Source organism: Canis lupus, chromosome 37, assembly GCF_048164855.1.
Source record: "Canis lupus baileyi chromosome 37, mCanLup2.hap1, whole genome shotgun sequence".
Lineage (NCBI taxonomy): Eukaryota > Metazoa > Chordata > Mammalia > Carnivora > Canidae > Canis > Canis lupus.
In genome coordinates, this window is record NC_132874.1 from 13,544,755 (window position 1) to 13,555,513 (window position 10,759).

A 10,759-nucleotide genomic window follows, 5' to 3' on the forward strand; every position below is an offset into this window, starting at 1 on the left:
TTGCCAAATATTCCCTGGGTACCTCCATCTTGCCAGATAAAATATAGGATGCCCTGTTAAATGTGAATTTCAGATAAATAATGCAATATTTGGAATATACTAACACTAACAAAGGGAGCCTGCTTCTTCCTCTGCCTATGTCTCTGCCTCTCTCTGTGTGTCTCTCATGAATAAATAAAATCTTAAAAAAAAAAAAAAAAAAGAATGGATAATCAGTGATTTGGGAGGAAAATTTCCAATATGACAGAAAGAAATCATAGCCAACCCTGCCATTCTCCATTTCTTTCTTTGACTAGAACCCTAAATGTATTCAAGATAGTAACGTGCTCAATTCTAGGTGATGAATCATCAATGGTCCAAGCCAATGATGAGAATCCTGTTTTCTTTTGGGAGCCAAATGACTGGGGGTAGGGAAAACTGTTAGGGATTTCTGGAAAAGCTTTGCTATGTTGATAGAAGCATCAGGAATGTTATGATATTACTTATTCTATCCTTTTTTTCTTGTGAATGTGGATGTGACGCTTAGAGTTGTGGCAACAATCTTATAGTCATGAGGGAAAGGCCAAAAGAACTGTAGAGATACCTATCCTAACTGATGCCCAGTATCTGTTTATTACCTTATTTCTTGTTATCTGAGAAAAATAAACTGTTTTTTGTTTATTTTTTTCTGTTGCTTATAGCTGAAAGCATTCCTAACTGATACAGAGACCAAAATAAATAATTCAGGAAACAGAAGAACAACAACAACAACAACAAAAAACAAAACTCATGAGTCCCTCAAATCTATTTCACATCCTTAGACAAATTGAGTACTGATTCCTCCCAAAGAAAATATTTTTATTAGTTTCTTATTTATCTTTGTGGTGTTTCTATGACTGAAGACAAATACAATGGATCTTTTTATTCCACTAAGTGCAGCATACTGTACATATTCAATCAAATAATATTCTATATACAGTGTTCTTTTCATTTTGTAATGGTATGGTCTATAGATAGATCTCTTCACATCAGTAGGAATCCTCCACATTCTTTTTTATAGATGTATACTATCCCATCAAATAGATGCATCTTCATTTACTGAGCTAGCATTTAGCTGCTAAATACCTGGGTTGTTTATAATCCGTAAATTTAAAAAATCATGCCTCAGTCAATTCTTTTGTACCCATGTTCTTGCATACTTACATAGAACATTGAATAGGATATATTCCCAGAAGAGTGACCGCTGTGTCAAAGTGAAAATATGTCTGTATTTTGGTAAGTATTGCCAGATTCCCTTCTGTAAGGGGTTCTATGATTCTGCATCAATAAAATATGGGAGTGCCTATTTCTTCTGAGCCTTCCCAACAAAGTACGATGATAGCAAATTTTTAGAGTTTTTTCCCGGGGAGGGGGTGGTGCAGATAATCTGATAGGTGAAAAAATGGCACCCGGGTACAATTTCCATTTATATATATATATTTTAAATTTTATTTATTTATTCATGGGAGACACTGAGAGAGAGGCAGAGACATAGGCAGAGGGAGAAGCAGGCTACCTGAGAGGACCCCGATGTAGGACTTGATCCTAGGACCCTGGGATCATACCCTGCGCCGAAAGCAGAAGCTCAACCACTTAGCCACCCAGGTGCCCCTACATTTTTCTTATTAGAGTAAACTTGCTTATATTTTCGTATATTTAAGTGTTATTTATAGTTCTTTCTTCCATGAACTCCCTGTGTCCTTTGCCTTTTGCTTTGTTTTGATTTCTAGAAGCAATATATATATACATAAATAGGTAGATAGATAAATACCTATGTATCTATATCTCTAGCTATGTATCTATAGCTATCTATGTTTCAGGGAAATTAGCTCTTTGTGATATCATTTACAAATATTTTCCTCCTCTGTCTTTTGATTTTGTTTTTGATGTTGTTGCCATGTAAACATTTTTGTTATTTATGTAGTTGACTTTACCAATCTTTTCTATTATTACTTGTGAAATTTGAATCATAATTAGAAAAACCTTCTCTATATCTTGGTTATAAAGGAATTCACTCCTGTTTTCTTCTATTAGATACTCGAATATTTTACAATTGAATACCTTTCATGGAGATCTTTGATCCATTTTGAGTCCATCCTGATGTATGGGATGAAGTATGGATCCAACTCTAGTATACTCCAAATGTCCACCTAGTCACTGGAATATCTTTTACTAAAAAGTTTATCTTTACCCCCTAATTAGAGATGGCACTTTTGTCATATATGAAACTTAAAAAAAAAAAGATTTTATTTATTTATTCATGAGAGACACAGAGAGAGAGGCAGAGATACAACCAGAGGGAGAAGGAGGTTCCCTGCAGGGAGCCCCTGTGGAACTCAATCCCAGGACCCCAGGATCATACCCTGAGCTGAATCAGGCAGATGCACAACCACGAGCCACCCAGGCATCCCTCACATATGAAATTTATCTATAATCTATTGGATCTATATTTGGACTTTCTATTCTGCTCCAAGGATCCATGTGTCCTTTTCTGCATAATACCACAGCTTTTATTACTAAGCCTTTGTAACTGTGTTAGTATCTGATAGGGTTTGTCCTCTCTCGGTGTACTTCCTCTTAGAAATTTTATGGCCTTTCTTGTTTATTTTCCTATATAAACGTCAAAATCAGCTTGCGTACTTCCAGGGAAAATGTTTTGCTGTGTTTACTGAAATAACGTTAGAAAGAAATTAAATAGGTTGACTGAAGTAAGAAATCTGGTCATGAGGTTGGAAAACAGTCAAAGACAGCTTGAGGGAAAAAGAAAATAGAAGAGTAAGAAAAAATTACCCGAAGGCTCAATTCAGAAGGTCAGATCAAGGAGTGGAGTCCCAGAAAACAAACATAGGGAAAATGGAAGGAAGGAGATTAATAAGAAAATAATTTTTAGGGGCACCTTGGTGGCTCAGTGGTTGAGTGTCTGCTTTTGGCTCAGGTCATGATCCCAGGGGTCCTGGGATTGAGTCCTACATCGAGCTCTCCATAGGGAGCCTGCTTCTCTCTCTGCCTGTGTCTCTGCCTCTCTGTGTCTCTCATGAATAAATAAATAAAATCTTTTAAAAAAAAGAATTTTTAAATGTGTGATGTGAGTCTTCTGACTAAAATGGCCCAGTATATTCCAATGCATTCATAGGAAATAGTAGGTTCCAATTAAATGAGCAACATTTAAAATGGCAGGGGGCTTCTCAACAGCACCACCTAAGATTCCTGAGCAATGGCCAAAGTTAAATAACTTAACAACTTCAACAATAACTTCAACATAAACTTCAATGCACAGGAAAACCATGCGCTCATGAGTTCATGTAGTGAGCTAATGGTTCACTCTATGAGTGACATTGCAGGCGTTTAAGGACTCAGAAAATTTATATCCTACACACCTTTCTTATGAGGCTACTGAAGGGTGCACTTCATCAAAATGAGAAAGTAAGCCAAGGAACAGCAGAGGTTGGGGTGATCGGTGGTGGGCAGCAGGCTTCAGCAGGCCACACAGTCATTTTTTTTAAAAAGATTTTATTTATTTATTCATGAGAGACACAGAGAGAGGGGAGAAGCAGTCTCCATGTAGGGAGCCCGACGTGGGACTCGATCCCGGGTCTCCAGGATCACACCTTGGGTTGAAGGCAGTGCTAAACCACTGAGCCACCCAGGCTGCTGAGGTCACACAGTTCTTGACCTTGGCAGCAGGCTCAAATTGCCTGGGAAAAGTGATTGAACAGGTACGTATATCCTTCTACCTCTTCACCCCTCTGCATCCCACCTCTCCTTCTTTTTTTTTGTTTTTTTTTCCCCACCTCTCCTTCTGATTTAATTTCTCTGAGATGAAGTTCAGCAAGTAGTGGTTTTTTGGTTTTGTTTTGTTTTTTGTTTTGTTTTTTTTTTTAGATTTTATTTATTTATTAGAGAGGGAGTAATGGGGAAAGACAGGAGAAATAGCCTCCCCACTGAGCAGAGACCCTGATGCAGGGGCCCAATCCCAGGACCCTGAGATCATGACCTGAACCAAACGCAGACACTTAACCAACTGAGCCACCCAGGCTCTCCTGGAGTAGTATTTTTAAAAAAGTTTCCTAGATGATTCTATTGTACAACAAACGGACAAAGGAGAGAGATGCCAAATTACGAAGAAAAGCACTTTTAATCATTATAATTGGAACAAGCATTTGCTGCTTTTCATTGTGGTTTTTTCTTCATCCGGATTGGCAGGTCAGGACTGTCAACTACAATGAGTTCCATGTGTGGTACAGAGCAGTGGTTTATAAGCTTCTAGCTTTAAATAATTAAGACTCAGAGGGGAAATTGAGTTTTGAAGGTCTTCAGTATGCCGGGGGTGGGTGAGAACCAAAAGAAATAGATGTAACAATCAGGCCATTGCAAATTTCTAAATTTTGCAAGAAAGTGGAGATGTCTTTACTGCTCCTCTTTGGAAGGAAGTAGTGGACACAGCAGAGGACATGCTCTCAATTGCTCTCAATGTTGAAGAGCCTCCTAAAGAAACAGAAGTACACAAATCATGGGTTGTTGATTAATAGTTAATTGAGATTAACTATTTTTTTTCCCTGGAGAGGCTCACCCAGAGACTTCCTCTGTCCTCTCTCCATTCAGCTATGGATCAGGGTATTGGTTTCTGGAACCTAATTTACAGACAGCCTGGGTAACTACTATAAAGGCCAGAATTTGGCTTTTCGTTTGTTTTTGTTTTGCCAGTGAGTAGATGTGGGGCCAGGGCCACTCAGAGCCTTTGCTCTTGTAAACACTTTGGACTTTCTAAAAAGTGGCGTGATTAGTGATATTTTGGATACCCTGGAGGACTGCAGTCATTCTAGCCTGGGTCACCCAGAGGAGCCCTACCAGCCACCCAGACACCCAGAGCCCTGTGGTTAGAATCACTAGAAGAAATTGGAGGATATTGTTAATTTCTTTTAAAATTATCCTAAGGAATTTGGACTTTAGACTCACAAGAGTGGAAATATTAGATTAATTCCTTTGAACTTGAACTTTAAAGTTCTGGTATTTGACGTCTCTGGGATTTTTCTCTTTGAGCTTTAAATCCACAGGGAACATCATGAGAGGAGGCATGTGCTGTTGGCATTTTATTATTATGATGATGTCGTTTAAGCTCATTGCAGGACCCCGGGTAGGCTAGTGGACAACATGACTGGCCTAATTTGGGATGGGAAACTGCATAGGAAGTGGGTTTTTAGCCTTTTAGTACCTTAGTTAATTGGGATGGGGATGGGTGTGAGTTTTGTTAGGCCTGATGCTTATACAATGTGGTAGACCCTCTTTTTTAAAAGTTTATTTTTAGGGGCATCTGGTGGCTCAGTGGTTGAGCATCTGCCTTTGGCTCAGGTCACAATCAGGGACCTGCAATGGAGCGCCATGTCGGGCTCTCTGCTCAGCGGGGAACTTGCTTCTCTCTCTTCCTCTACCCCCCCTCCCAACTTGTGCTCTCTCTCAAATAAATAAAATCTTAAAAAAAAAATAATAACAAAGTTGGCAGGTACTACAAATCTAGGAAGTAATAGGACTTTCTTAAAATAAATTTCTTGATACTCCTCTACATTTTTTTTGGCTGCTGCCTATTCTAAGTACCTCTTCACCAAAACATGGTTTTATAATATCCTTTTAAGTAAAAAGAATGAGAAGATAAGCCAGTCTTTTTTTTCTAACGTGGTTGATTGGAATGTTCTTCAATTGTACAACATTCTTCCTCAGCAATGAAACTTTGCTTGGAGATGTAGACCTTGATCTTAAATTGTGTCTTAACAAGACAGTGCTTTCTGCACAACTGTGTCCCAAAGAGAAAGTCACCAGAGGATTACTTGTCCCAAAGTGACCAGCCTGATGTTTGGCTGTTCCTCCCCTGAGGAGGAAGGAGTGTCAGTATGGAAACACTCTTCAGGGGATAATCTGTCTTCATAGAACCAGACAGGTGGGGGGTGAGCATTCTTTCCTGCGTTGCTCAGCTTTTTGGTACCATAGAATATTGGGTTTAACCATTAAATCCACAGCCAAAAAGAGTAGGGTTGCCCCCATCTGGGAAAGAAAACCACAGTTGATCAAGAAAGTTCTACTCTCATCTTCCTTCAAAACCAAGCCCAGCTCCTCTGTGGCTCCTCTTGGCCCACACCATTGATTCTGTCCTCAGGCAAGTTCCCAGGTGGCTCAGAAACCTGGAGGACAGTTACGTTGGAGCTAAGCTCCAGGGCCAGCCAGCTGTGCAGGCTTCTTCAAAGGCTACCTGTATTCTGTGGAGGAAGCCGCTGGATTTTTATTTGCTTTTTTCGGGAACCAACAAAGATCTGGGCCTTCTTTGACTCTAGGCATCTTTCTTGCCTGGCATAAGTGGAGTCGGTTAGAGAAATAATGCCAAAAGAAAAACAAAATCCTCTGCTTCTGATATGCAAAATAGGACTATGAGATTTCTGCCCTGAGGCGCAGGTTGGGGTCTTCAAAGGGCATTTCTTTTCTTTTCTATGTTTTTTTTTTAAGGATTTTATTTATTTATTTATTCATGAGTGACAGAGAGAGAGAGGCAGAGACACAGGCAGAGGGAAAAGCAGGCTCCATGCAGGGACCCCGATGCAGGACTTGATCCCAGGACTCCAGGACCACACACCCCGGGCCAAAGGCAGGCGCTAAACCGCTCAACTGCTGAGCCACCCAGGGATCCCCATCAAGGGGAATTTCTAAATCCCCTTATTTACCACTTCCCTCCCTCACCCCAGGACCAAGCATGTATTTTCCCTGATAAATTCCTGCTGCCTCTATAGCTCCTGAGGCACAGGTCTTCATCAAGGCCCAGGTGTGCATCAGAGGATACGATCGAGAGAAAAGAACTTACACAGTGGGAGAAAATATTTACAAATCATAGATCTGATAGATTAATATCCAGAGGCGCCTGGGTGGCTCAGTCAGGTAAGCATCTGCCTAGAGCTCAGGTCGTGATCCCAGGGTCCTCAGATGGAGCCCTGCTCAAGCTTCCTGCTCATCAGGGAGCCTGCTTCTCCCTTTCCCTCCGTCTCCTGTTCCCCTTGCTTGTGCTCTCTCTGTGTCAAATAAATAAATAAAATCTTTAAAAAAGAGAGAGGTTTTTTTACAAGGTGTTTTTTTAAGGGTTTTATTTATTTATTCATGAAAGACACACACACACACACACACACACACACACACACACACACACCGAGCGCGTGCGCACGAGAGAAAGGCAGAGACATAGGCAGGAGGAGAAGCAGGCTCCATGCAGGGAGCCTGACATGGGACTTGATCCCAAGTCTCCAGGATCACACTCTGGGCTGAAGGTGGCGCTAAACCGCTGAGCCACCTGGGCTGCCCAATAGAGAGATTAATATCCAGAATACATAAAGATCTCCTACAACACAATAGCAAAAAAAAAAAAAAGAAAACCCAAAGAACGAAAAATCCTAAAAATGACTCAACCCCTCTCCCACAAATATCCTAATGCAAAAATGGGCGAAGGACTTGAACAGACATTTCTCCAAAGAAGATTGACAAATGGCCAATTAGCGTATGAAATGATGATATCACTAGCCATTCAGGAAACCCAAATCAAAACTACAAGGAGATACCAATTCACACCCATGAGACTGATTATTATAAAAAAAAAAAAAAATAGGGGCACCTGGATGGCTCAGTTGGTTAAGCACCTGCCTTTGACTCAGGCCATGGTCTCAGGGTCCTGAGATCGAGCCCCATGTCCTGCTCCCTGCTCAGAGGGGAGTCTTCTTCTCCTTCTACCTCTGCCTCTCCTTCCCCTTGTGCTTTCCCTCTCTCTCAAATAAATATATAAAATCTTAAAAAAAAAAAAAAAAGGATCACCTGGGTGGCTCAGTTTGTTGAGTGTCTGACTCTCGGTTTTGGCTCAGGTCATGATCTCAGGGTTGTTAGATCAAGTCCTGCAATGAACTCTGACCTGGGCATGAAGTCTGCTTGAGACTCTCTCTCTCCCTCTCCCTTTGCCACCCCACCCCCGCCATTTTTAAAAAAAGATTTTATTTATTTATTCATGAGAGACACAGAGAGAGAGAGAGGCAGAGACGCAAGCAGAGGGAGAAGCAGGCTCCATGCAAGGAGCCCAATGTCGGACTTGATGCTGGGACTCCAAGATCATGCCCTGGGCCAAAGGCAGGCACTAAACCCGTGAGCCACCCAGGGATCCCCCTGCCTCTCTCTCCATTCATATGTTCACTTGTACTCTTTCTAATAAATAAATTAATCTAAAAAATAAAAAACCAAAATAACAAATGTTGGTGTGGATGAGGAGAAATTGGAACCTTCATATGGTGCTATTAGGAATGTGAAATGGTACAGCTACTCTGGAAAACAGTTTCGCAGGTTCTCAAAGAGCAACACAGAATATCATACCATCCAACATTTCCACTTCTGGGTATTTATCCCAAAGAATTGAAAGCAGGGACTCAAACAGGTATTTGTACACCGACAAGGGTTGCAGCATTATTCACAATAGCAAAAAAATGGAAACAACCCAAGTCCCTTAGCAGACAAAGGGAGAAACAATATAGTGGAATATTATTCAGCTATAAAAAGGAATGGAATTCTGATACAGGCTGCAACAGTGTTGAACCTTGAAAACATTAAGTGAAAGAAGCCAGACACAAAGGGCAAATACCATATAGATCCACTTATCTGAAGTACCTACAATAGACAAATTCATAGAGATTATTTTATTATTTTTTTTAAAAAGATTTTATTTATTTATTCATGAGAGACACACAGAGAGAGAGAGAGGCAGAGACACAGGCAGAGGGAGAAGCAGGCTCCATGCAGGGAGCCCGATGTGGGACTCGATCCTGGGTCTCCAGGATCACGCCTTGGGCCAAAGGCGGTGTTAAACCACTGAGCCACCCGGGCTGCCCAAATTCATAGAGATTATTAAAGGCAGGGAGAATAGGAAGTGCTTGTTTAATGGGTATACAGTCTCAGGGAAGATGAAAAAGTTCTAGAGGGTGATAGCAGTGATGGTTTTACAACAATACAAATGTACTTCATGCCATAGAACTAAACACTTAAAAATGGTTTATTTATTTATTTTTTTTTAAAGATTTTATTTATTTATTTATTCATGAGACACAGAGAGAGAGAGAGAGAGAGAGAGAGAGAGAGAGAGGCAGAGACACAGACAGAGGGAGAAGCAGGCTCCACACAGGGAGCCCGATGTGGGATTAGATCCCGGGTCTCCAGGATCAGGTCCTGGGCTGCAGGCGGCGCTAAACCGCTGGGCCACCCGGGCTGCCCCCTTAAAAATGGTTTAAAAGCAGGGAACGTGGGTGGCTCAGTGGGTTAAGCCTCTGATGCTTGATTTTGGCTCAGGTCATGATCCCCACGGTGAGATGGAGCCCCATGATGGGCTCTATGTTCTGCACAGAGTCTGCTTGTTCCTTTCCCCACCCTCCTTGTGCTCTCTCTCTCAAATAAATACTTAAAAAAAAAAAGGTTAAAATGGTAAATTTTATGTTGTGTATATTTTAACCACAGAAAAAGTTTCAGGAGGCCACCTGGAAATAAAAAGCCCAATCCTGTTGAGTTTTCTTCCATGTCCCAGGTAGGGGTGCTCTCCCCACCCTCTCATGCTCTGTGTCTGGTTCAGCTACCACATGTACCTGGATTATTGCAGCGACCTCTTCTTCTGTCTGCAAGTGTTCCTTCTCTTCTCCATCTCTTCTCCATCTCTTCTCCACAGAGCAACCAGGTGGGATCTTCAAAATATAACTCCAATTGGGTCAGCCCTGGGTCTACTAATGCACTGTAAGTGCACTGGGAAATGTCAGAGAATTTCAAGCAAAGGGCCCCACGACCAGATGACTCTATCAAAAAACGCTGGCTTCTGGAGACAAGTTAGATTTGTAAGAAGACAGGAGAAGTGATTGAGTGCTATCAGCTGGAGAGCTTGTTAAAACCCAGATTGCTGCCACCACCTCTCCTCTGGAGTTTCTGATTCATCAGATTAGGGTGGGGCTACTGGGATGGGGTAGAGAATTTACTTTTTTTTTTTTTTTTTTGAGAATTTACATTTCTAATAGGCTCTCAGCACCCAGGTTGCCTCTGGTTGTCTGTGATCCTGGGACCATACTCTGGGGTCTGCTGGCCTAGAGTGAAGGTAATGAGAACAAAGCTCTCTGGAGCTGGACCCTATTGTAATTCTTGCCCTCTCTCCCTCAAAGAGAACATTTACCAACCATATAAAAATTCATTTGTTTTCCTGAATGCTTCATGTTCTCCAGGCCTTCATGCAGACACAGTTCCCTCAGCCTGAGATTTCCTTTCCTTCCCTGCTCCCTCCTTCCAATCGCCTCCCTTCCTCCACTTTTGGCTTGGTTACCTATCATCCATCCTGTAGGGATCTGCTTATATGGAGTGTCTATGTGCCTTTAATTTAATTTAATTTAATTTAATTTAATTTAATTTAATTTAATTTAATTTAATTGAAAAAGAGTGCACAAATATGGGGAGGGGCAGAGGGAGAAGGAGGGAGAGGATCTCAAGCAGACTCCATGCTCAGTGCAGAACCCCACACAGGGCTAAATCTCATGACCCTGAGATCATGACCTGAGCCAAAATTCAGTCTAACACTTATCCAACTAAGCCACCCAGACACTCCTAAATAGCTCTATTGAGACATAATTCACATACCACAACTCACTTATTCAAAGTAAATGGTTCAGTGGTTTTTTAGGAAAGTCATAGATATGTGCAACTACCA